Source organism: Takifugu flavidus, chromosome 14, assembly GCF_003711565.1.
Source record: "Takifugu flavidus isolate HTHZ2018 chromosome 14, ASM371156v2, whole genome shotgun sequence".
Classification (NCBI taxonomy): domain Eukaryota; kingdom Metazoa; phylum Chordata; class Actinopteri; order Tetraodontiformes; family Tetraodontidae; genus Takifugu; species Takifugu flavidus.
In genome coordinates, this window is record NC_079533.1 from 8586265 (window position 1) to 8614066 (window position 27802).

Consider the following 27802-nt stretch of genomic DNA (forward strand, 5'->3'; position numbering starts at 1 on the left):
CTTATTGCTCGCGTCTGTCTGTCTGCCTGTCTGCCTGCCTGTCTGTCTGTCTGCCTCTGCGTTGGCTCCATCCGTGTCCCAGGGTCTCCTCTCTGAGTCCGGCTCTGGCCGGATCACACCTTTCTTTCCGTCGGTGCCTCTCGTCCCCTCCCGCCTCTGCCTCGCACGCTTCACGGATCGCAGGCTCGGCTCCCCGGGGCAGAGAGGCTCGGCTCCCCGGGGCAGAGAGACCGTAGCCGGCCACCCGTCCGCCCGTCACACACGCAGCACCGACGCTGAGCAGCTAACGGGGAAAATAACGTCTCTTCATCCACCCCCCCACCCCACCACAGCTGAACTCGCGGGGAGCAAATGCCCCCGCTGTACGCGCGCAAGGGCAGATAAGCAAAGGTAGAGAGGAAAGTAAAAGTGAGAAAGGCAACAAAGACACGGAGGACCAGGAAACAGACAGACAGGCAAAGATCTGGAATCACATTTTTATCTTACAGTGTCTCTTTTCAAGCTCCTTTTCATAAAAATTAAAAAAAAATAAAAAGAAGAAAGGGGGGGAAATCCTTCGCCGCTCGACAAGTCCGGTATTCTGTTGCTGTCTCTCTCTCCCTCCGTCTGTAAGAGTGACTGAGTATTACAGCGTGAGTTTCAGGGAGAGAAAGGGAGGGACAAGACTGAAAGAGAAAGGGGGGGTGGGGTGGGCTGGAGTGCAGAATAGATGTGGGCAAACTTTACGCAAACTCTGTGAGGCTTTCTGGGGGGGTTGTGATAGGCATATTAAACCTCCAATCCTCGCCACTTCTCCCAGTTCTCCCACTTACAATAAAATACAGGACAGACCAACACCGGGAGCGAAGCATGAAGGAAACCACCATCACCAGTGGCGCTAATGCTGATGCTAAGCTACAGCCTTCGCAGCCAGGAAGACAAATCAACAGTCAGTGCCTTCAGAAAAAGTCCCCGGGCCACCTACGGATGACATTTACACAAAAATAGAGATGCAGAAGTCGGGCAGATGTTGACACCACCCGAGATGAGTCACGAGTCACGAGTGAACAACAGCCACCAGTTCTTAAAGGCTCGGAGATCCTCCAGTGTGAAGATGTGGGGAAATGATCCAGGAGAGTAATGAGGTCTGGAGGGCACATCAGAGGACCCACAAGTGCTGCATGAGGATAAGCTAAGCTAATCCAAACATAAAAAGCAGCTCGCTTGTCCTGTGTTGGCGTCAGCGTTTATTACCCCCACATAGTCTCCTCTCCCGATGCTACAGGTAAATCTACATTCGACGGATGTCAGATCACCGCGGTGCGAATCTAAAGTCCATTTCTCAGATAGCCGAAGCCCGGCACGACCGATCAAACACGCTTGCGATGGGGAAAACCCTCAGAAGTGTTAAATCAACCGCTTTGCCAAATAAAACTCAAACAGGCAGTTCAGACACACCCACTACAAATATGATGCAGAAACAGAAAACTGTTGGCAGCAGCACGGGCGGTCCTCTCAGCTCCTCTCCGGGGTCTAGCTGAAGCATTCACACCCACAAACAGACGTAGGAGCCAACAAAAGCCAACTGATCAATGATTACATATAACGTATAGGTATCGGCTTAGCCAGGGTTTATCAGAATACTAGCGCGAGGCGCGTGTTTAATAGCGAGTTTCCTACTTTAGATAGTTTTAAGAGGTTAAATCCCTGTGGTGAAACTGATTTACATGGTTGAATGGAGATATCAAAGGCCTTCAGCCACTGTTGCTGCATGGAATTCTCATCCACTTCCAACTTTAAAGGCAACAAAGAGCCAGTTCCCAACCAGGAAAGTGATTACAGCTAGGAGCATTAATTACACCTTTTTAATACAGGAGTGCACGACCAACGTATTAAATGAGCGGTTGGTTCATAAACAACACATAAAATAATGACACGTTACATTCAGGTCATGTGACGATGGAGCGGAAGTCCAGAAAAACCAGCAGGTGTTTCTATTGTGAACTGGAAATCAACCTGAACACTTAAATAATAATGTTCTTTGTTTGTCCACCAAACTAAAATTTGTAAACCAGCACAAGTTGCTATTAATAGTTATTACAGTGGATTAGTTACAGTACTACAGTACTCAGTTAATACTGAGGTAATTAATAGTTAATTAGTATATTACAGTCCAAAAGTAATGAAGCAGAATAAAATGGTTATAAAACATTAAGATTACAACAAAAACCATGTTGATGCACACACACACACACACACACACACACACACACACACACACACACACACAAAACCTGACAGATTTTTGAACTTTGAAACAAAAATAAAGGTGCAACCCCAAAAACTAAAGTCATTTCAGGTCCTGCGGTGGTAAATCTAAGATCTCAGCCTGCGTTTCGTCTCCGGAGACGTTTTCTCTACGTCCCGAGTGCTGCGGCGAACAAACACATTCTTGGGAACAAAATCTCCAGGAGACAAGACACTGAAGAAAAGAAGGCAAATGGAGCGATATGGGGAATTACCGGACAAGGGTTCATGTGACGGACAACGCAACAGGTTGAGATCAGTGACAGGGGGGGACTGGCCTGTGTGGTCCAATATAATCACCTCCTTTTCTTTGTCTGACCCCCCCAACCATAAACAAACGTCTCGCTGCTGTTTATCTGTTGTTATCTTGATGCAGCGCTTTTGTAAAGCATGAGTCGCCCTGTATCATAAGCATCACATGCTGCAGTATGCTAGGGCACCACGTGCACTCCGGCGCGGTGCGTGCCCTCATAATCTCCGGTTCACACAGTGTCCTTTCTGTATTCCCATTTCCTCTCCAGAGACCCCCCGACACCTCCGTGCACATCCGACGTTCGGCTGAGGCATCTATAAAAACCCTTGGGTCGGCTCTCAGACCCCCGCATGGAGGAAAACGCACGCGCGTGCGTGCACGTTTGTGTGTTTGGAGATCACTATGGTGAACGCAGTAAATATGACCTCACTGAAATGGTTTACACCACCCCGACGCCATAACGCTGCTTTAAACTGCAAAAGTGAGGCGCAGGGTGCAGGAGGCAGCCGCGTGTGGTATCTACTGTAACTGATTTGCTCTTTCATACTGCAGAATCCTCCCCATACTCGGGGCCCCCGCTTTATTCTGGCCCACAGAACTCCTTACTCCACCTCCATCGAACCCAATGGCCTTGGGACAGAGAGCAGAGAGTTTAAGTGGAAACAGTCTTTCATCATCAGATCACTCCATGTGCTTCGACTCTCTCACTGCAGGAATACCCTCCACTGTCAGTGCTCGCTCCTCAGACCCTGCTGAGTTCACACTGCACAAAAGAAGCACTGCAACTGGACCGTAGTTCTTTAAAGGTTCGGCCTTCTGTTATTTTCGCTCCGAAAGCCTTCATCTTCGACACATCTGTAAATTAAATTTGGTTTAGGGAATGTTTTTAGGCTCCTCTATAGAAGCGGAAAAAAAATAAGAATTCACCTCGCTTTTGGCGGCGGGCGAATTCATTTCAATGTGCCTGGAGTAAGAGAATAAATCATTCTATTTTACAAAGCTGTCAGGGACACAGATGATTTCTGAGGTCTGCGGCTTTCTTGTCTCGAAGCAGTTAAAGTTGTTTCTGGCTTTTTGATCACAGCAGTGTCTTTACCGCATAGCTGCACAGAGGAAATATATCATTTTGGTTAAGTGAAATTGAACTCTGTGCATTAATGGCTGCCAAGACTGTGTTCTTCCCCCTGTGGCTACACAGTGTTAGTATTTAGTGGCATGGAATAGATTCATCTATTTATCTCTTTCTCCTCAAACCCTTTAGCTAATACACCAATAACGCTACAGTCGTTTGAAATATATATATATTTAAAAACACGTATGTTGGAGTCAGCCATGAGGCTAGCCTGACACAAAGGCAACACGTTCACACCCAAACCATCGTCTGCAGATGCTCCACGTGAGTCCGGCGGCGTCCTGAGCCTGTGCGTGCCGTGTTTCCTCAGGGAAAGCTAGGAGGCTGTACAGTCATCTCCTGTGGTGTCACTCTCAACTATACAACCTACTACCTCAACCTGCGGAACACCAAGGACCACGAACGGACCGCGGCGCTGGCGGGCTGGACAGAATCGGCAAGGCTACGCTAACATTCGCTGTGGATCGCGCTAGAATAATGCCTGTTTCCTGTTTCCTGGACAACAATACATAAAAGAATATCTAGTAGCCCTGCTGCTTTGATGCAATGTCTCCATTCAGCCTGAGGTATCAAAGCGCCCATCCCACCTACTATGGGTGGGGTAATTGCGTAAAGAGCAGACACGTGGGCTAAGTTTGGGAGGGAGTGTCTTGACAGAGCTGTTATTAGTCATTGGAGCACAGGAGAAGAAAGCGTGGCATTCCAAATGTCTCATATCTTTATTTGGTGGCTTGGTTTTGATGAGGTGCTGCGTTTGCCTGGCGGACACATACCTATAGATACGAGCTTGTGCGGCCAGTCACCACAAGTTCGGATCTACGGGTTTGTGGCAGCGGGCGTTAGCTTGAAACCCCGAAACACTTGGACGAGGAACGGTGTTCGTGCTACGTTCAAATAAAATTTTAACAGCAGCTGTGCAAGAACGCAGCGAAAAAGAAAGTACTAAACCCACCACGAGAAGGTGAATCGCCATCAAAGATATTTGACATCAAATATAACTTTATAGGACACCAAATTAACGATTTTGTTTACAACAATGGGGGGGAAAAAGGATTGTCTTGTTTGCGGGTTGCATCTTGTGTATGAATGTGGCCAGTTATATTTAAGATTAAAAAATATTTTACGTCGTTTAATAGGCGGACTTTTAAATTTTAAAATATCAGTATAATACGTCGGACTTAATTGATTCTTTTAAAATAGGAGGGTGCAGTTCGGCTTTAAATAGCACAATCAGTAGGCATTTTTAGTCATTTTTAGTCTACTTTTATGATAACGTATGAGAATATTTGCTTTTAATAAAATCTGACTACAACCTTGAACATTGTCCTGGAAATTGCGAAACGTGGCCGCAGTTGCATTTTCCAAAAGAAAAGTCGAAAATAAAATCCTGCTATTGAAAATAAAAACATATTGAGGGGACTTGCTGCCTACATTGACTGTCAGCAGAATAATGAGCAGACCGCCACACCTAACACAGCGCCCATTAAAACTGTTCTAAAGAAAAAAGTTGGACATTTTAAAAAAAGGAAAGCGTCTCTAACATACCAGGAGGGCACCTACTGGAACTGATGGTCAGACACCCTTGGAGAGCAGTGGTAGTCAGGCTTCAAACTAGTACAGGCCAGAGCTTCAGCGAATCCAGAAACCTGTAAAAGCAAATAAACGACTCATTAAAAATCTACAGCGATAATTTATAAGTCAGATAAGATGTAAAATCTCCTCAAAACCGCATATTTTTAAACAAGTTTTGGTCCGAACACACCCTTAAAAGACACAAAAGACTAAAAAGCTGCTAGAAACAGCGATTCGGTCCCAATAAAAGTATTTTTATAATGACAAATCACAAGAAAGTGGGGGGAAAAAAATAACATCCCCTTCTTGTCTCCCTGTTGCACCCTCCTAACCCGTTGTCCAGTGCCCATTTTCTGGGAAATAAAAACCTCACATCGCCTTAAAAAAAGAGCTACGGCAAGAGAGAAAAGGCAAAAGGTTGAATGCGGTAAGGAGGAGTTGCAGAGCAAAGCTGGCTACAGAAAAAAAGTGGAATTTGTGACCAAGCAAAGGAAAGGGTGGTGTTTTTTTGTGCTTCATTCTGCTTGGTTTCTCTCTCTTTTTTTTTTTTTTTGGATCACAGCAGGATCTTTGGCTGCGGCTCTGTCTCTTCCTGGTGTTGCCAAAATTTGGACATATTCCTTTGTCTTACATTCTGTTGCATAAAACGAAGACTTAACTTGAGCAGACAAACAAAACTGGAGCACAAGTTAGAGAAGAAAAGGTCACGGCGCGTGTTAGAGTGCAGCAGCAAAATTATGGGGAAAAAAAAGACAAAAAAAACCCCAATTCTTAAAAAGTCAAAAGATTTGTTTGGTTTTTTTTGCCGTGCCTGAAATATTTGCTCTGCAAATACATGATGTCCCGAGTGCGATCTGCGAAATGTGTCTTCTCTGCTGCTAAAACACTGCAGCCGAAGCCTTCTCAGAGCTATGCCACGTAGTGAGAGAGGGAGAGAGAAAGCAGCTACTTTTTCCCTCTCTCCAAAATGGCTGAGGGCCGGGGGAAAGCAGCTCGGAGCAGAGAGGAAGAGCCGTGTTCTCCGTCCTGCTCAGGGGAGGGCTGGGCGATTCAGCGGGCATCTCTCCCCTCGTTTTCTCCTCTTCAATAATACCCTTTGTCCCATCAGCCGGCTCTCGGTGTGGACGAATGACATACAGCTGTGTTGTCAGTGCACCAGCGACTCTACTGGGCCAGTGTGCCGGGGGAAGGCAGCCAGCCGGCTGCGGCTCCCACATTGGGACGGCGTAGTCCATATTACTGTGTCATCCTGCTAACATTCTATCTTTACTAACGCCTCCTGAGGGTGCTAAATGCAGAAGCGAGTCCGATCTGGTGATATCAACCAGTGCACGCGGTAGATCTGGCTCTACAGCTGCAATCTGATGTTTGCACTTTGACTGAGGTCCACACACGGATTTTTCTTGTTTTTCCACACCACAGAGTTCTCCTTGGAAAATGGAAATTTCTGTCTCGTCGTTGGTGGGCTCCGATTGGCCGGCGGGGCGCCACGTGAGTCTTTTGGGGGCGTAACTGCGGATTTTTGAGGGTGACCTTCAAAGTCAATGTCAACATTAAGATAATATGGGCAAACATACCAAAGCTACCTCGGGTTGAAATATATCGTAGTAATGATTAGTTGGAGTTTTGTTCCGTTTTTTGCCATTTAAAAATCAACTTCGTACAGTTGTTTTCCCCTGTTTGCCTCTAACGAGGGGAAAATGTTCACAGACTGCTTCAGAACAATATTAGAAAGAATAAAAAGGAACGCAGACAGAAGAACAGATGGAGCAACAGAGTTAACAAGCTACTATCTGAACATGAATAATGAAAACCTGGATGTTTCCCTGTGAGCAACTTCTGCGAAAGCGGGCACCTTGATACAACAGCTCCTGCAGAGTTCAGAGCAGCAGTTACAGTGAATAGGACCAGAGCTGGAGGACCCTTCACCAACATTAAAGTCTCAGTTAACTGCAGCGATGACGGACAAATGCCAGCAGATTGGACAAAAAGCCCAGCGCTCGTGCACCGCAACCCTCTCTGCAGCCTCTGTTCCCAGTACAAGACTGGTCTCTACGAGGGCAAACAAGGTTAGCAAAAAATAAATCGTGAATAATCATCGAAAGAGCCCGTGCCCAACTCCTTTTATTATTGAGAAAGATGTCTCTTGTAGCTTAAAAATGAAGCATTCTAAATTGAATTCTATGTAAATGTCGGTTCTCTATACACGGCACAGCTACATACGCCGACATCAAATTAATATACCAGGAAAATATGTGCCTTTAAAATAAATTCCAAAAGTCCGGGAGAATAATACCTGTCCAGCACACTAGCTTTGCAAACGTTTGGGATTCACGAGTGTTAAAGGATTTACAGTAAGTGTCGGAGGGCTGCACTTGGGTTTTCGAACAGATCCTCAGTGAAGGAGGGGGTATAATGAAGCAGGACGTGTGACCAGCGAGGTGGTCGCTCCGTACACGGGCACAATGCAGCATTCTTTGTGTTTTACGTGTTTCATTTGTGCGTTTCAGACTTGTCACCGCTTCTGTGCGGCGGTGATCTCCCCAGCGGGAGGATACCGCCCATGCCTGGGTGAAAATGCATGGATTTAAAAGTATATTTGATAACAAGATACTGGGTAGACTGGACAGACCTGTCTGAGTCTGCACTGGTCAGCCCAGGCTGGTAAAACGCTGCTATTCCACAGCCTAAAGGAGGGTAAAGGACAATAGATCTTCCTGCTGCACACAGAAAAGGCAGAAAAGACCCATTTCTGAGGTGGAAACAGGTGCAAAGATGTTCCAAGGAGACTTGAAGTGGCTGCGTAAACATTTATCTTTGACTTTTTTGTTTTCCACCCACTTTTATTTGTCCAGCTGTCCCCGAGGCCTCCTATAGACTCCTATGGCCACAGTGCCACGACGCCACCAGACGGCACAACTTCAGCAGAGACCCAGGACGGCGGCCATGTTTACGACCACGCTATCGTTCGGTCTGATGCGCCTTCCTGAATGTTTTACCTCCGGCTTGATCTCTTGCAGTTGCTTGTCCCTCGCTGTTCCCTCCTCTGGCTTCCCCTATCAAATATTCTGCTCACGCACGACTGCGGCACCCTCTCTCCAGTCCTCCCCATTAATCCACACCACAGACATCTTGGCCCACGTCTCGTCTCCTCTCTCTCTCTCTCTCATCCTGTGCACTCAGCCATTTCAGCATTGAGTGGCTGTGCATGAGACCATGTGCTGAACATGCTTTTAACAGTACAAACAAACAGAGAAGGAAAAGTAATGGCCTGAAAATCCTCATTCAAGAAAACACACCAGCGTTGGGCTGATAAACTGCCGCGGTGGGACGCACAAATACTCTCCCCTTGCGCTAATTACCCTTCTTCCTGGTCAAGTTCACAGGAGGACAGGCCTGTTTGAAAATGGTAGAAATCTGCAGGCCCTAATAATGTGGCTTTGTCCTTTTTGGGACCAGTTCCTGGACTCAGAGCAGAAGCATCTCTGAGATAAACCTTTAACTTCACCCAGGTCCGCTTTGCCGACGCATCTCCGCTCGCTAACGGTTAAAAAAAACGACTGAAAAAATTCCTGTTCAAATTGAGATGTGCGTGATTTCATCCAAAACTGTGCGCACTGTAGGTGGCACAAGGACAAAACAAGAAAGGAGGAAAGACGGCAGTCGTGACTGGACGTGCGCGCGTTCCTCCACGACTGGGGGGCGAGTGTGGGTGTGGGACGCCAACGGTTCGGTGTGGACGTTGGAAAACGCGCGCTAAAATCATCTGGACGGGCACGAACACAAGTCCTACATTCTGCGCTGTCAGTTGCTCTGAAATTAAGACTCGAGGTCAATTTCCCAGCAGTGCTTGGAAACAACCTCCAGTTCCTCATCAGCAAGCCTGCCTCTCCTGCCGTTTCCCTCTTTCTGTCACCCTCCACTCAGACCCTTATTTCCCTGCCCTCTCTCCCCTCCTCGCTCTCTCCCTCATTCATTCAGTTTAATTTTAAACTCTACACTGGTAGACAGGCAAAGAGGGTAGCTCCATGGTTACCTGGCACAAAGCCATCTAATTACACTGCCAATTGATTCTGGCCTGCCGCCACGTCCGCTACGATGCCCGCCACCCCCCACACCCCACCCCAGCCACCATCTCTGCACCCCAGACAGTCTGCAGCAGAGGAGCTTTCGGAGCACACAGGAAGGAACGAGAAAAGGCGGCTTCCCTTTGCATCGCATCAAACTCCGCTCGCAAGCACCGGCGCACACAACACCACCGCACCATCAAATCTGATATTTGTCTTTAAAGTGTGCGCGCTAAATAGGAACATTTGGAGCTGCGATGAAGCGAAAAAATGAAATCCCCCTTTTTATTAAACACATGTGAGGGGAACAGATGTGCACGCTGTGGTGATTGATCAATAACGATATTAGGCAGCAACCGCGCTCGTGTAAAAGTAAACCAAAATACACTTTCAGCTACTGTGGTACTTTTGCATTTGGCACCGGCGACATTAGCATAATAAGAGGTTTATTTCAGGAAGACCCGCGAGACACAGGGAGATGGTGCATTTGTGGGTTTCTAATGAGGTGAAGGAGTGTTTAAGATGGAAATAATAAACATAAATCAGAAGCCATCGGACTTGACACAAAGGAGAGGGCTATAAAACATGGGCCCTATGTGGGGTGGGAAGGGGGGGGGGTCCCCATTTCATTCTGGAGACAGTTCAAGGATGATGTTTGTTCGTCAGGAAATCGCTAGCTTGAAAGTCAAAGATCGGCGATGGCCCGTGCTTCTATGGATGCAACATACAAATACATATGGGGCTAATCTGGCTGACGGTGACTGGGGTGACCCCGTCCCATTCACTGGAGTTCAGTGGTTCCTGGGACTATAATAAGTCCTACTTCCTTTATAGTGTGAATAATTCAAGTCCAAGGTTTTGCCTTGAATATTTACAGCGTATGTCTCTTCAAGAACGTGCACAAAGGACGCTTCATAATACTGTCTGTGCTGGAAACCAGCAATAACCCAGCGCGATCCATCGGGTTCAGGTAGACGGCAAATATTCGGCAAATATGCTGTTTTTTAAAAAAAAATAGAATAAAATAAAATGGTTTTGATTAATTGTGCTCAGAAGAACATCGGTCTGCATTTCTTCTCAAACCTCCCCCGCAGCGTTGTGGATTTATCGTACTGCAGCGCCACTACCTGCAGCACCAGCTCACCGGCTCTGTGTCAGGTGATTGGGCTCAGAGGAAGGATCCTTCCAGGGAGTTTCCAAGACTGCGCTACTCCTGATTTCACTTTCACGACAGAGAACAGCCGCGTACGGTGACTCATAATGCGACTCATTGGCAGGGAGCGGTCGGGCGGGGGACGCGCTGAGACATCTGTCTAGGTGTGACGCAGCAGTCTTGCTTCTTCTTCTGTGGATGGCAGATGCCAAGGTCGCGGCCTTTGGGTCACCAGAGATTTGAGGGGATGAGTAGTCAGACCGGGTCACGAAGCAGTGTGTCTGCTGGGGCCGTCTATTCATGAGCAATTAAAAGTGCGAAGAGCAGAAAATATGTTTTTCTGCGCACATCAGGGAAATCTTTCTTTGCCTGCCTCTAACAAGGTCGTTTAATGACACACGCAGACTTTTGAGAGGAACCAGAGGAGTCCAACATTCACACAAGTGCTGAAAGCCGAACTCCTCGTTAAAAAGCACAAGGAACACTACAGATAAACGACTGCAAAGTCCGGACAATTTCTAATTGTAACCTCAAGGAGACGTAGTTAATAAGATCGCCGTGACGACAACCAAAGTGAACATGTGAGAGGTGTTAGACATTAGACAACAGAACAAAAGTACAGGTGACAGACAGGACGAATGAAGGTCCCTCGCACGGAAGAAATGCAACGTCCCGCTTTTGTGATCATGTTGGAATGTGTCGGAGCTTCGCTGTACCCTTTCTTAGTTCTTCGTTCAGCTTTTGTTCAGCTTTACAGAAATGTAGCTTGAATGTAGCTGTTGAATGTAGTCGAGACACATTTTTAATCGCACCAGGACGTTCCTCAGATTCTATTAATCCAAACAAAAACCCTGATATTGTGTTCAACTGAGCTTCTATGTGTCTGCAGGTCTGGGCTTTTACCTGGAATCAAACTATAAACAAATAGGAAGAAGTGGAAATAAGGCAATTATGCTAAGGTTTAGCATTTTAAACCCAAAAACAACACACACTTTGTGCAAGATTAGCATTCTTTCTAACTAGCCTAATTATACGATTACTGTCCAGTACCAGTAAGACCAATATCGCACCGTAACAGACCTTGATGGATTTTAACTAATAAATTGGTCCTTTTTCACATTTGTGTTGAAAGATAAAGACAAATCAGCTCCAAAGCATTTAACTGCTGCTCGCAACTGTGAGCGAGTTCTGAATGGATTCATACTGAGATTTTCAGGTGGTTGTGCAGCAGGAGGCTGCAACAAAACTTTTATTATTTCAATGGCATCTGTACAACCCGTTACGACTGACATCTACCACCGCTTGTGAAGGTAAAGCTACAGACATTTATTAATTGACATCATTGTCATAACAACAATCTCTTAATAAGCAAAGAAAGTCATGTCAATAAGATATTTGATAACAGATTTTCTATCTTTAAAAAAAATAACAAGTGAGGTCGGGGGTGATGTTATGAAAGAGATTTTAGTTTTGTGTAACATATTTTTAGGAATTTTTTTTGCTAGAACTATGCAAAAAAATAAAATAGTATTCAGTCAAAGCAGACAGACAGCACGACCGGCCTTTGTCTGGGGTATAAAACTGGTTGAATTGGAGCATTTCGTACATCCTGGTCATGGCCCAGGTTATCAAACGGGGGGGGGGGGGGGGGGGGGGGGGCAGCTAGACTCACAGAAGAGGCAGAATAAAAGTGAATCTTTAGAATGCGCAGGTTTCTTGCTCATTATTTCCAGTCTGAGTCTCTTTCTCCAAAAACATTAAGGTTTGGAGAGATGGGCTTCCCCACTTTGGGGCCCCTTTCCTGTACATGCACACGGGTTGTTTAAGGACACAGTGAACCAGGCTACCCGATCAAGCAAAGGGGCCAGGCAAGGGGAGCTGTGACAGGACGGCCAAGTGGAAGAAACTGGAATCCTGAGAGCTTAATCTGCTGGCTTAGGACAAGGGGGAGCAAAAAGTTCTATAAGAGAGGGAAGGGATTGGCTGATAAAAAGGAGAGGGAGGAGCTTGTTCCCCAGGAGAACAGTCTGAGAGATTTATGGACTTCACTGGGAGAGAGAACAGATAAAGGTGGCGGTGAGTGCAGCCCGTGCCAGTGTCGTCCAATACTGACGTCCGTTATGGATGACTCTGCAGATAAAAGTAACATTTGCTCCTTTTATGACACTAAAACTTACAGTTTTTAACCAGAACTCTGACATCCGGGGGTTTTTTTTTGGGGTGGTGTTTTTTTTTAAGAGATCAAACCATTTGCACCTGCGTTTTTGGGCGAGTGCGAGCGACATAGACCTTCTCATACTGGCCCCCTCTTGCCCCTTCTCCACTTTCTCTCCCCTTTTCACCTTGTCTCCCCCTCTCCTGTGTTCCTCTCTTCTGAGTGAGTGTGTCTGGGTCCCGATGGAGAGGCTTTGTCTGTGAACAGTGGAGCCCGGACTGGCCCACGGGGGCAGATCCATGAATGCCCACACTGTGAGAGCCATTCTTTCTCTTCACACCACTTTCTCTACAGGAATGCCTGAGCAGTGAGGTAAGAAGCGCACACACGCATACACACATGAACACACACGCACACACATTCACATACACACATCAAACTTTACACACCATCTAAGTGAGTCATGTGGTGATGAAAAGCCAGTGTTTTGTGTGTGAACTCTCTCACCTTGGACTCACATCCTGAGAGCCTTTCTCCTCATCAGTCCCTGCCAAGCTCTCTCTCTAATTAAAGACCATTGGATCCAATAGCACTGTCGCAGCTCCCCCTCCCCACCTTGCCCCATTCCCAGCTCATAGAAGTCCTGGGCAGAGTCTATGTGGAATGTGAATGACTGTAGTGATTAACAATTTCTCAGGGTTTCTAATTCCCTGGACAGAGCTTGGCTACGGGAAAGCCGCACTAACATATAGACGTCAGTGAGCTGATAACCCACCTTGTCTCTGTTCAAATGTACAGCAGTTTTAAATTCTGGCTCCATTATATGCACAAATACACCAAGATGGCTCAGTATGGGGGACAGCAACATTTAACTGGGACCTTTCAAGCACCTAAACCAGCGTCCATGAGGCATTTTCACTCTCAAAGCTGAAAACTTACGTGTGTAAAGGGTGTGTGATAGGTTTTTCCCCTCACTTTTGGGGCATTTTCACTAAAGAGTTGAAAGGCAAACCTTAAAAGACCACAAGAAAACTAGTGGAAGGATATAACCACACATGTTGTAAATTAAGTAAATAGCGAGTTTTCCGTTTCTTGTAACTCATTAACACCAGCTAAGGTTCTGGTGAGGGCAGTAAATCTCCACAACTCCTGGAACTGCCTAACAAACATAGTTTCCTTTTAACTTTAGGACTAATTTACCTCCTAAATAAGTGCCTCCAATCTAACATATATCTGCAGTTTCTGCTGCGTAAGGTTTTAAGGGCAGGACCGGAAGGCGACTAGAATTGTGACTGTAATTGGTCAAATATGTCACGCGGAAACCAGAATCCGTCATAGTTAAAGGGCTCTGAGCATTTTACCAACAAATATTCGTGACAAACAGCATCCAACCGAAACCAAACACCCATATGTCAATGACAAAGACACCTAAAGGCGTCTAAAAGTGCTCGACACATCAAGGAAACGCAGAAATACTGTATGTGAGGCTCAGCTCTCACCAGCTAAATTCTACTGAATGAACACTGTCGGCTTTGTCAAGATAAATTAGACCGGGTCCAGGTTTTTGTGAGGATGTGCAGTGTTCTGCATGGCCGTGGTTTTCGGGACCTCTGCAGGCAATGCGGCAACCAGGCCGAGCATATGAGGAAGAGGCCCCTCCATCTGCGTGAATGGCATGCTTCAACTGCGATTCAATTTTAGGTCGTATGTTCAAGTCTTATTTTTGGGACGCTGTCGCGCTGCCACAATTCGGTGCACGCGACGGTGTAATTATCTATTGTCGTTGCTATGAGAGCGTCAGAAGTCGCGTGTTATCTGGCCGCTCCAACGCGACAGATGAAAATATCATGAAAACGTGAGTGGTCCACACATGCGGGCGAATCGGCTGGACCCCGATGGATCTAGCAGCGGCGCCCCACAAGTCTTCAAGCAGCCATGTTCATAAATAACAGCGTTTCAAAGCCCTGGCAGTGATGTCACGGACGCGGCATCTTTGTGGCGTTAGCAGTCTGGGGCCACGCCTGTCACCTCTGAAAAGTCCCTGTTGTTGGCTTCGGACACCCTCAAAAGTGTGTCAGTGAGTCACTTTAATAAACAAGCAGTGAAGCACGCCGGCGTGGAAAATGAGAGACTGTCAGACATGTCTGGAGCGGCGGAGGAAGCCGGTCTGAATATGAATAAGACGGCAGTAATTACGCATCAGAATGTCATTTCTGCGCAGAAACACCGGGTTCGGGCCAACCGCTTGAAAGGTCAACTTGGGGTCGATGTGAGCAAAACTATCTTCATCAAAACAAATCAAATTCCACATGATTTGTGTTCACGTTGAAAAAAAATTGTGGAAATGAGTTTCATCTCGTGGAGGTTGACACACACGGGTCATTGTGTGTGTGAGTCCTCGCGAAGATAGAAGTGCAAGCATGTGTGTGCGTGCGTGTACGCGCGCGCGCGTGTGTGTGTGCGCGGGTGTGTGGACATCACTGTGGTTTCCATCTTCATTGTGTCTGTGTTTGATGACTCAGTTGCACTTTCACTTGTGGTGAGCGCATTACAACAACATCCAACCACATCTCCACCAACAAAACTCTGGAGGTCTGAATCATATCCTCTCTCACACACACACACACACACACACACACACACACACACACGCACACACACACACCTCACAAACACATCTCTTACTCAACGTCTTGCACAGTGTCGAGGGTGCGACGCACAGACCCGCCCGGCCCGATGCTGTTCCCGTCTTTCCGACACGCGCGCAAACACAACACAGGAAACGCGACACACACAATCCCCGATGAGTCACGGCGGGAGCTGTGAGGAAGGGTCAGACACAGCGTGGAGAGGTCTGCAGGGTATTTCCTGAATGGTTCTACGTCGTTACACACCGATCCCTTAAATGAGGAACGGTCAGAAGAAAAAGGCTGAGATTTAAAGATTCAAATCAATAAAGTGACGTGTCCTGATCTGAAAGTGGGCGACCACAGGAGCTGGGAACGGCCACCAGCCGGCAGGGCCGCTGGAACCGCCGGAAGGGAGGAAGTGACAGAAAAAATGTTTCTGTGATTCATCATCAAGTTCCACGTGATGAGTTCTTTTTTGAGTTATCAGCCCACAGTTTGGTCTGACCTCTCCGATCACCCTCAGTCAGGAAGAATGTTGGTTGCGGTTCTGCGGGTCTTTCAGGCTCTTGTGACTTAAGGAGGAGAGGCATTCCTGTCATGCCCGGGTAAAGCACGAGCAACAAGAATCCCAGAGATTTGGATGCCTTCTCAGCAGCACAATTCCTTGTTTTCAAAAACCCTACCAACGCAACAGCATTGCATTTTTTTCTCAGCAATAAAGAAAATCAGAGAACTCATTTTTCTAACAGCAAAAAATACTGATACTGGTGGTTTTTTTGCTCCAAACGAACTTGTTTCCTCACATATGGACGGCAGATATTAGATCCAACGCGCTAAACCGCTTCATTATTCAACATTCTCTTCACTTTCTTACCTTTGATACCCTTGTGAGAACAAATAAATTGAGATTTCTGGTGCTTTTGTAAAAATAGTTTTTATCGCGCAGCCCCAGGGTGTAGCCTGGATTTACTGTTCCCTCACAGGCGCACCATGCTGCCACTGACAGGGGGGAAGATTACCAGTTTTCCAGCAGAGGCACATACAAAGCAGGTTAAATTTAACACACAAAAGAGGCTCGACCGACCGCACATCGCCGTCGGAAAACGCAAAAACATAACCGCTGACGCCTCCGCTGTACAGGAAATGCCTTTGAATGATGTGTTTACTACAGAAACAGCGAGGCGTCAGGGTGGACGACAACGGCCTCCCCGCTGCATCGGCGGCGGAGATCACCCGTCACGTCCCAGGGGTGGCCGCCACTGCGCTGTACGGAACAACTGGGCGGTTGAAGTGGAAAGTAAATGTCCTTCATGGGTCATCTGGAGAAGTACGGCTTCATTAACTAACAGTAAGAGCGCTCCCCCCTTTCACGTGAAAATTCTAATCTTCCTCTTATCCCTATAAGGCATTGATTGCTGTTCCACTGACCTTGTAAGAACGAACCGCCACGTCGTCCATATTTATTACCCAGACAACCACATGACTGTGTTCCTCAGATGAAGGTGAGCTGAGGGGCAATGGCAAGTTTCAACTGAAAGGAGACGGAATTCAGAATGAGCGGTGGCTCTTTAATTACATGTATTTGCCTTAAAGCGGGGGCGCGGGGCTTGTTCTGCCCCTGCCTGGGTGGGTGTACTCCAGGTTTCCTCCCACAGGCCAAAAGCGAGAACAGGAACCCCGGTGACCTGTCCAGGGTGCGTTCCTGCCTCTCATCCGGTCACGACTGGGGCAGACACCGGCGAAAAAGTGATTAGCCGCAAACGGCAGTTAGCTTCATGCAGGTTGATCGACGTGCCGCTCCTCCTCCTCTGAGAGGAGAATACGCACAATATATTTCAACAAAGGCGGAAGGCGTTCCAGCTAACAGCCTCAGGGTGTTCTGGATGGCCCTCGCTTGTCCGTGATAACGATGGTTCTATACATGTGGAGCAGCGAACCTGCATCTGGGTCAACGCTGCAGCCCGACCTCCCAGCAGCGCACGAAAGCGTACTGCAGCTAGCTCAGAAGACTGACAACTCCAAGAGGACATAAATAGCTCTCACACCACACAGACAAAACCGTACTGGGTCTGACACACAGAATGTGACTCGCGGTGTCACACTGAGGTGAAATGGCCATGAATTGTCACAACACGCCGCCGTTGGCAGAGAAATGGTGACACCAGTGGCCGTGACCTCCACATGCAGAAAATAAGAGCGTAAACTCACCGACGGGGACACAACCGCTGCTCTCCCTCCTGCGCAGACACTCACATCCACCTATACGGCAGAGACAATAACAGATTGGTCAGATTTAGCAGATTTAAGGGCCGCACGAAGCCGTTCCAATCATCACACAGACGCGCTGTTACATTTGGGTGCTCCACATACTTTGTGAAATTTCCCATCAGCGCATGAGTGGCTGTTTTACAGATTGAGGTCAGGATTTGGCTCGAAGTGTTATGTAACCTGGTTTATAGGCCAGAATCGTAGTATTACATATGAGAACGTGGTTCAGACGGGAGTCACAGTAGAGAGACGCAGACTGCAGCAAATGTCCCAGCTCCCGGGCTCAGACAGACGGGAGCACCCCTCTTTCTTTCTTTCTTTCTTTCTTTCTTTCTTTCTTCTTTCTTTCTTTCTTTCTTTCTTTCTTCTTTCTTTCTTTCTTTCTTTCTTTCATCCACATACATTTGTGCTTTCACCCAGTTCCCCCATTTTTGTTCAACAATCTCATATGAACAACACAGGCAGGCAGGCAGACAGACAGGCAGACAGGCAGACAGACAGGCAGGCAGGCAGACAGGCAGGCAGGCAGACAGACAGACAGACAGACAGACAGACAGACAGACACCTCTCTACCTCACATCTCATTAAGTTAAGACAATCTGCTGCTGCCACTTCTGTTTCCCCCCCTTTTTTTCTTTCCTGCTCAAGAAGGGTGGGATATCTGCAATGGTTGCTATGGCACCAGACATTTCCCCCGTTTCCTCAGACAACCGCGTTCGCACGTGCGCGCTTCTGCGCACGGGCGCGCCTCAGACGGCGCGCAGCAAAGGTGTGATTGATGCGGTGATGTGCGGCCCGGCGATAATGAGCGGCGCTCGGCGCCTCGCTGCAATCAGCAGCCGCTCCCCCATCCTCCACCTGCTGACTTGATTTATTCATGAGATGGAGGTGGCGCTGTGTTTGGGATGCAACTGGTTAACACACTTCCAGCTTAGATTCACCCCAGACCCGCGGTTCCGTGTGCGTTACCGCGTAAAGAGTAAAATCTGAAACCCCTTTCTTATATATTATAGTACCGGTACTCTTTCTTTCTTGAAATCCCCCTCTCTCCTTCTCCGAGCGTCCAGCAGAGGGCAGTGTCAGCTCAGAACTATGCCTCTCCCCTCGCTCATCCATTGTTTATTTTTAACTTTAGCAGGCCAATACTTTCACATGTATAAATATTAAAGCGCTGAAATGCTATAGAGTTGCACTTTTTGAGGGGAAAAACACATAAACTGAACTCAAGCTAAAATTTGTAAATGTTTACTTTGAAACCGGAGGCCCTCAGAACTTGAGACCAACTTTCAAGGGTTCCCGACGAAGCTGTTAAAACAACAGAAGTGCTCTGACAGCTGAGGAGCCGAAGAAACAGAACACTCGATCACTTGTCTGTCTGAGTGCGTGTTCGCGTACGAGGACGTGAAGGAGGCTCAAATGCTCGGTGAAAGAGGTGTGTTTTTTTTTTTCCATCCTGTGGGGCCTCAGACAGGGGCCGGCCGAGGCGGAGCTTCGGGAGGCACAGCATGAGGTGGGCTGTGTTGAACCCGGTGCACTGTAACAGAACTCGGGGCGGGAGGTCACGGAGTCCAGCATTCCTACAGAACGCTGTCTGTTTACACGACTGCCATTGTGCCGGGGGTGGGGGGTGGCAGCTCTGCATAACTACACCATCAGATAACACTTATTGCTCATATTTTTTGTTCAATATCCACCAGGAAGACAAGAGACCTTTATTCATTGTTTCAGACATTGAAGACGTTAACGCGTCGAAACCTAAGAGAGCAAAAATGGCTGAAGCAAACACTTAAGACCCAGTGGAGGCTATATTTACTGTCGCAGTGTCACAGATAACCTAAACACTTTTATCTTTCTGGTCCATGATCATACCTAAACCTAAACGGGGTCAGGTCCACAGGCTCGCCTCTTTAGGTGAAGGCAATAAAACAACTACAAACAAGCCTGGGTCAAGTGCAAAACTGTCGCTGAGCGGCTGAAACGGAGGAAACGGACGTTGTCACACAGGTCTCAGAGTTGACGGAGATGAGTCGCTGCTGACCCCTCTGCTGGGCTAATCTGGGCTGAGCTTTGACTGTAGCTCTTCTGTCCCACTGCTCTCACATCCCAGAGCCTAGAAGCCAGCTGGTCAGCTCCAGGGGAGCACAAGAGAGATGGGGAGTGACACCCAGGCCCTGGAGAGACAGTGCTCTGACTGTACTGCAGGCGGGGGGGGGGGTTGGTTACCACCGTCAAAGGCTCCATTGTTTGTTGGGCCAGCGTGGTTTCATGCACAGTGCATGATTCTCATTGTGGGTCTGAACTGCAGCTCGGTTTGACCTAAACTGTCCGGGAGGATGTAGCCGCGGCCTCCCCGCGCAGGTTAAAGTGTAACTGTGTCCATGTTTTCTCAGGAAAGTGTGTTTATCTAGAGGACCAGCGCGGAGGCCCTTTTGTTTAACTAAGTAGCGAGGCTCGCCCTAAAAGTAAAACTCTGTGGAACATACAGGAACCAGGTGGCCCTTCTCTCTTCCAGTTACTGTCAGTTTGGTACACTCTGTGTGGGCACATTTTTTTTTTTTTTTCAAAAGTGTTAATTTACAGGCAGAAATGCGACTGCAAAGGCGAATGGACTGAATGGATCAGCTAGCATCGAGCAGTTAAGTGTTTTCTAATAAAGAGGCTTTTGATACAGTTTGCAGTGAATTGAGCACAAATTCCAGGCAATTCTCTTTTCTATCAAAATGCCACCAATAACTCAACTCATATGCCAAGAAACTGCAGGTTTTTTTTCCTCGGGTTTCTGAACAAAAAGGACGGCGAGCGGTGTGTTTGGGAGTAGCGCGGTCGTGGCCCTGCTGCTTCTGCGGTCGCGTTCTTACATTCAGGACTGGATTTTAAAGCAGGGTGTTGGCTGCTCAGCTGAATGCTCCGCAGCAGCTGTGGACCTTCATGCAGCAGTCACGGACTCACGGATGCCTCAATAACTCACGGCTGTATGCTAGAAGACAGAAAAGCATCCAGATTTTCAACTCGCTCAAAGGTTCAGGGCCAGAGAGGAAGTTTGGTGGTGTAAAGGAGGAGAAAGGGCAAGATGGAAAATTTCAATACTTGGGTTGGAAAAAGTCTTAAGCAGAGCGCTGGGGCCAACCTGACCGTTTCTATTAAAACAGAATACGTGATTTACAGCAGCAAGTCATTAAAAGGATTCAACAATGCTGACTCCTGAAGGCCTCCTATCAACACAAACCCAGCGCTGACTTCCTTTTTTCTCCAGCAGTTCTACACTAGTTTCCACATGCAGCGTGTTTTTAGTGTTCGTGCCAAAGTTCTGGGGTGGATTCTTGCTTTTCCTCATTACTGTGGTTCTCCGGCTGCTGCTGAAGGGATCCACCGTGGAAGGGCTCCTTTCGTTGTTCTTCCATCACGGCGAACGTCGCATGAATCTCTACAGGCTTCATTGTGACGGCAGCACAGACTGTCTGTCACATAATGTTGGTGTTGGTCGCGCTAACGAGGGACTGATATGGCAATTAACAAGGCTTCTTTAGGTGGGAGAGTTAGAGACCTGTAACACCTCGGGCGCTTTTAAAAAAAAACCTGCCTGAAAGCAGGACTCTACAATCATTTTATAAGACGACACCTACAAAAAGGCTCAGCTAAAATTAACACACAATGGACAATATTACTATGTAAATACAGCGTGGAATTCAAAATAACAGGAGTTCGGTGTCGACACACAAAGGTGAAATGATTGTGCAAAGTGAGCCACAGACAGGAAGTGAACCAAAGACAGGAAGTGAGGTCAGAGGACTATATGTTGCAGTGGTGGTGAAAAAGTGGGCTGAAGGGGATGGATTTATGTTTGTGGTTCCGGCCAACTGATGAGTCGGGTTCTCTTTTCTTCCTCTTCTGCACTTGTAGCGCCCTGAAAGGAGCAGCTGTCGTATCAGCATGACTTTGTCCGGGGCCGTTTGGTCCCCTTATAAAGGTGCAGCATGAACGTGAACCAAACTGAATGAAAGAAGGGAACCTTTTCCTCGCTCGATCTACCCGAGTCCACCCCGATTTTTCAGCTTTGGAACGAGGTGATGGGGAAGATCCAATAGCTTTATGAAAGCAGCTAAACTCATTTGTTTTAAACAACTTCAAATCAGTAATTGTCCAACTCTGTAGCACAAACTGGCGCCTCTTTCGGTCCTGTTTTATTAAAACTATCCTTTATTGCTCTCCCAAGTCACCCCAAGCTCCTGCCGCTGTCGCGTGAAGGTGAAAGGCTCGGAGACACGAATATTGGTTGGAGCCGTAATTGCAGGTATAATCAGCCACCATTATGGAATGGCAGAGAGCAAGGGCACCATTGAACCCAGTGTCTGCTTTCTGCCCTCACATATGGTGACCATCAGCACTCACGTAATGATTTAAGTGTTTCCATACTGTACGATCTTCACGGCCATGCAGAGAAATACTGCAGCAAAGAGAAACCTTGGCCCATATTAGCTTCTTGCCTTAGCCTACAGCTAATGAAACTCCAGTCGAATCACTAATTAAACGTCACAGTAACATTTTCAGCAGCGGTGTTGACGAGCTTTGGTTTATAAGAGAAGGAGCAAACTTATTTAACATCCTCGAGCTTCTGCAACTGAGACGCAACAAAGGCGAATATTGATGAGAGCTGATTTCCTCGTCCGAAAAAGCTGATATCGGATCACTACGAGCCTTTTTCTGGCAGCTGGAACAGATGTTTGCTTCATCATCGCATCGGACGAAAGTCGAGTAAAATATCAAAGAACTTCTGTGTCAACAAGTACCGCTCGGTGCTCATCTGGACGTGCAGTTTCCTGGCTCCCCGTCGCGGCGCACGTTCATGGCGTCACCCAAACACACCATCATTCACACACACCAAGGGCAAGTCGCTGTGATCTCGTGAAACTCGGCTCTCAGATCCTGACAACGCTAGACGGGAACAGAGGGCCCTTCAGCCCTAAACACACTTCAGACGGTGGATGGGGCCGAAGGCTGGGAGGCGCTGGGCTAGTTCAGCCTCTCGTCCAGCCTTGTTTGGGCGCCGGCGGACGCGAGGAAACAGAACATGTCGATGTGTTGAAGGATATGGTGATAACTGCGGCGTGGGCCGGCTTTGGGTTCTTCCAAAAAGACATCGTACTCAGCACAGAGTCCACAGAGAGAGAGAGATCAGAACAAAAGCCACTCACCCAGAGGGCTCCTCCACGTGAGCCGTGCCCCCTCTTCACGCTAGAGTACTGTCACATGTGTTACCTGAGGAGGATCAGGAACATCTGGACATGTTCTGGGGGTGGGAGCTGTAATTTTAGAAGCTTTGCCCCGCTCTTAATCCCTCACAGCGTGTTTATTTTGGTCCCATTTTCTGGTGAATAGCCAGGTTTAGCAATCGCCAGGTTGCTAAATGTGACAAATCGCGTTCCTGCGGAGAAGACAGAGATCAGGCCGAAGAACGCGGCACAAAACGTGCGCAGAACAATAACGTTGTTTGGGGGAGACATTATCCTGCTTCAAGCCGCACCCTGAGAGGAAGAACGATCCCTGTTTTAGTAGCTTTATTTAAATTCACGTTAGTTTAAAGCAATTTAAATGTAGCAGAGACCCAGTTTCACATCAGGCTGAAGCCTTCGGTTCATGTGGAGCTTCAGCCCCAAACTCCCAGGTTATGAAATCCACTCAAAGCCACCATCTTGTGCAAGTTGGCAATAAGATCCTCGTGCAGACGACATGAGGAGGGTTGAAAAGGGCAGAGACCGAGGGGAGAAAGGGGGCTACGGGGTCCTCGTATTTTACAGCTGACAGCAAACGTGTGGTCTGGCAGACACACCGGTGTCAGCGTTGCTTTATGAGAGTCATTTCTTTTACGAGGGGCTGCCTGACCTGAGGAGGAAGAGAACAAGTTCAGACAAGCGCTGCCTACTGTCTTCCCAGAGTGGTACGGTCCCATAAAGCAGAGGGGCGCCGATCGGTTCCTGGTACTGCCCAGCCAGGAGGAGGCCGGGTCACCTCTACGCCACTTCTGCTGTTTTGTCTGGTGGACTCACCCCACTGGCCTGTCAACGTAGCTGGTTGTTATAGCAACGTTGGGAGAATCTGATAAGACTGTGCACTGACCGGTGAATAATACCACCGAGACTAACAGGAGAGTGAGGAGAACTTTACTTTAGATGAGCTCAACACACAAGAGAAGGCTGGTAAATATCCAGCAGTTACACATTTCGCTCATGTAAACCAATAAAAATAAAATAACATCTATGCAATAATACGTCGGAGTCCAATATGATGAGATTTTCCCCTTGTTTTTCATGTCTTTGCCACTGTTTCAGAATGCATTTGGACAGCAGGAAGACGACTGCAGCACCACGGTACTACACACTAATTTAAACGTTCGTTTTGCGCAGCAGCCTTTCGGCCTCGGCGGTAAGAACTTCAAGCACGGCTGTTGTTTTTCTTCCATAGAGGTCAGCAGCTAAGAATGTGAAGCACGCGGCGCCTGAAACATGTTTTTTCTCTTCTTAACAACCCCCAGCACTGGTCGCTAAATGATATTTGCCGCTCTGACTGTACGTTACCTCCGTTTGTACATGGAAAAAGTTGTGAATTTAAAAGCTTTTAATAGAAATTTATCAGCATTTGTTCAGCAACACCTGCTGCATTCTTATAGACTCCTGTGTGGTTGTCTCATAACATGAGGAAGACAAATCTTTCATTAGCTGGAAGATTGAAAAATGGCAAAATAAAAAAACAAGAAAGCTATTTTAATCTGCTTTCCTGAAGCATGTCAACAGGTTGTTACAGATCAGGGGCTGATTTTTAATCTAATGATTTGGTCATTAGTTTCAGCAATTTGTTTAAAGCTTAAATAACCCAAAGGCAGATTTCAACCACATCCTCAGGAGCCAGTGCAATATAATTAATGCAAATACTGAAGCTGTTGCTTTGAGATACGTTGTTCTTCAGTTTAATCGGGGAATATTGTGAAGATGCAGGAAAAATAAAAGCTAAAAGTATTATTCTAATACTTTTTGGAGCATGGTCATGCACACAAGACATTAAGGATCATCTCAGTCACCCTGAGCTACAAAGGTGATGGGATGTTCTGCTGCAGAATTGGTTCTGACTCAAGGAATCTTTCCAATTCTTTCTACAACAATAAAGCTTTATGCTGCTGAGTCCTAATTCAACCCCTAAAATCAGCTCCAGCAGCTCTTAAATTAAATTAAATTGTCTTCCTCCGTGTGGACGGCATGAACCTTGATGGTGAACCTGATGGTGGAGCTGGTTCTCGTTCAGCTGCTAAGTGCTCACAACCACAAGACCCGAGAACCACAGAGAATTCAAATCAGCCAACCTGGCACAGAGATGCAGAATTTAACAAACCGGTCCTGCAGTATTTCAGCTTAGGCAGAGTGTTCCTCATACGACAGGAAAAAGGAAACATATACGCACGCATGCATGGCTTCTGGAGACGCAGCCATGCCTTCAGTCTCACAAACAAGCGTATTGATGCGATTTTGAATCTGAGATGGTATAAAATGAGACTCCAGGCAATGTGAATGAAAAGAAATAGGCCATTTTTGGGGGTGGGGGTTCGGTATTGAGGACAATTTCTTCAAAGTTTGGTCAAGGAATGAGTAATAAGATGCCAATTATACAGACGGTGTCCAACGTCAAACAATCGCCCCTTAAAAATAGAGAACACCTTAACCACATAATCCACAGCAAGTCGTTCATCTGGTCCAACTGTCCAACAGAAGAATGTTACCTGCATCTGTGCACCTGCTTGATAGGGTCAGAGTGCAGACAGAAAGCAGCTTGTTTTTGAACATCAGTGCATTCTTCCCCCACCAACCGTTTCCCATTATAACCTCTCACATACTGAATTATTTTAGCGACACTCTTATCTCATATCTGCAGGTGTTTCACCTTTTACATGTATACGACCCGTGAACCCAACTGGAGGTGATTAAAGCCACCGTGGTACATCTCCGGGAAGCATTTACAAGCTCACTCGTGGCCAACAAAACCAGCGAAGGACGACAAATGATCAGAAACACCAAAAGCATGAGTGAAAATCCCAGCAGGGGCCTTCTTTAGTCGAAACAACGAAGTGCCCAAGTGTGTTGCTGTGTTCTAAAATCCACCTCTGTTTCCCTCCTCGTGGGCTCCAGTGGGTCACAACCACCAGCCGCGCACCTCCCTCATTAATTCATGGCGTGCACATGCAGGCGGCGGTCCCCAGGGGCGAGACAGACAACGCTACCTGCATCACAGAACACGGGGACGATCACCTAGCCTGCTTCAGTCCTAGCTTGATGCCCGGCGTAGCTTCAGCACGCGCGTATTTGCAGCAGAGGGCGCCGTTCTTGAGGGTAACGAGAGCCGACGCTCTGATTAGATGTTTTATGTTGAGCCAAGCAGACACACATGAACTAATGAACATAGTTACACCCCCACACACCCCCCGAGCCCCCCCCCCCCACACACACACAGACAGATCAGATAGATAGATAGATAGATAGATAGATAGATAGATAGATAGATAGATAGATAGATAGATAGATAGATAGATAGATAGATAGATAGATAGATAGATAGATAGATAGACTCATCCTGCATTGGCTGCTGGACTTCTCCACAGTTCTTCAGCAGAGATGAAACTTTGTTCTAAGTGAAACGCTGAGGAAACTTCAGCTGTTTCAGAGGAACTTACCCTTCTGCACAGCAGTCTGCTCGGGTCAGTCCTTTATTCCAGCCGGCCAAGCTTGTTCCTCTCATTTCTTTCGCTTCAAGATGGAGGCAGAAACTCTCCACAGAGTTGTTGTTGTTGTTGCTACTGCTGCTCTCTAGATTTTGGTTATTTTGAGGGTGGCAGGTCCTGCTCTGCTCGCCTCCTGCTGACTGCCTGTGCGAGCTGCTGGCATGGCAGCACTGATAAACAGCCCTTTGGAATGAGAGTGTCCAGGGACTGGAGAAACACAGGTGCATGCTGAGTCCTAGCGAATAGACAGCTTAGAGCACAATGTTGTGCTTTTCCTTTATGCAGGACTTCAAACCTTACTCCTCCTCCTCCTCCTCCTCCTCCTCCTCCTCCTCCTCCTCTGTGCACTTCCCCCTCTCTTTTCCTAACAGCTCCAAGACTGAACAGAAAAGAAGTCAGAGTCAGAAGCTGCTGTTACTCGAACTTTTCTTTCTTCTTATGAACCATTTTCTTGATAAACTGTAAATTCTTTTCCCATCTGCAGTTTGTATGGAACAACATTCCTTTCCTGAAAGAAAGACAAGAAGCAATGATGACTTTTCAGATTGTTATCTTTAGGTTATACAGCATATAATAAAAAGGATTCAGTGTTGTTTTTGAAAGGAGGTCACATTTTACATGCTGTGTCACAGAAATTGAGCCTCACGCTGAGTCGTCCTATCAGTGTTTTGCAGGCATAATCTATCATTCTGGACTCCTAACCGGACTATCATAAGTGACTTACTGACACAAACGTGTCATGTCTTCCTTGAACTAACCATGTTGGACATTTGTCTAAAACAAATTGTCTTCGGAGCAAAAACTTTAAAACCTGTTTCACAGCGAGCCACGGAGCCAGGCTGCTATACCAGCTCCGGCCGCCGGGCGTCGCTAACTCCTCAGGAGTTGAGGAGACAGGATGGAGGAGAAAAAACTTAGTCATCGTTACTGTTCAGAATGTATCGTGCAGGTTTGGGGGGGGGTGTAAAAGAAATCATCATCTACAGTTTGATTGTGTTTTGATTTGTGTTTAATATTATTTTCAGAGCAAACACACGTCTGAAAGTGCGATTATGGACTCGTTTCATTAATTTCTCATGCTTCTTTCATCTTTCTGGGACATGATCTGATCAATGTGATGATGATTCAAAGGGGGAACAAAGTATTTAGAGGACAGTTGTTGCACAGTTATTACACCCACTTCTAATCCAACTTTAATATTGCATTTACTTTGTTGGTGTTTATTTGAAGCTAAGGCTTCTGTCAGAAGAACAAACAGCAGTGACAAAACAACTGCTGCTCCTGACTGAATCATCACACTTTATTCAGTCTGATAATATGAATATAATTATATATTTAAAATGAAGCAAAACTCTGCATTGAGAAAAAAGAGTTGTTTTAATTGATTTAGTCATTTCCGTATTTGTTTTATGAGGAACAGAGCCCTCAGCGGAGACTCTCGTGTGCTTTACAATAAAGTTTAAATTAATTTAGCATTATAGTGAGATGTGCCAGATTTGTTGATATTTTGCCACTTGTAGATAAC

General features: G+C 46.9%; 2 long non-coding RNA genes across 3 annotated transcripts; one reads left to right on the plus strand and one right to left on the minus strand.

Annotated features, from left to right (window-relative positions):
• Window positions 1-462: 462 nt before the first annotated feature.
• LOC130537067 (uncharacterized) lies at window positions 463-26545 on the minus strand. 2 transcript variants are annotated; one of them, XR_008953548.1, is made up of 5 exons: window positions 26230-26545; window positions 17457-17507; window positions 5217-5317; window positions 3467-3642; window positions 463-3394 (listed from the first exon to the last, which is right to left on the minus strand). It is a non-coding gene; the product is annotated as an uncharacterized LOC130537067 (long non-coding RNA). The 2 variants fall into 2 exon arrangements; XR_008953547.1 differs by lacking the exons at window positions 17457-17507; window positions 26230-26545 and having other exon boundaries at window positions 5217-6230.
• LOC130537068 (uncharacterized) lies at window positions 6209-9618 on the plus strand. The gene is made up of 2 exons (XR_008953549.1): window positions 6209-7312; window positions 7754-9618. It is a non-coding gene; the product is annotated as an uncharacterized LOC130537068 (long non-coding RNA).
• Window positions 26546-27802: the final 1257 nt, after the last annotated feature.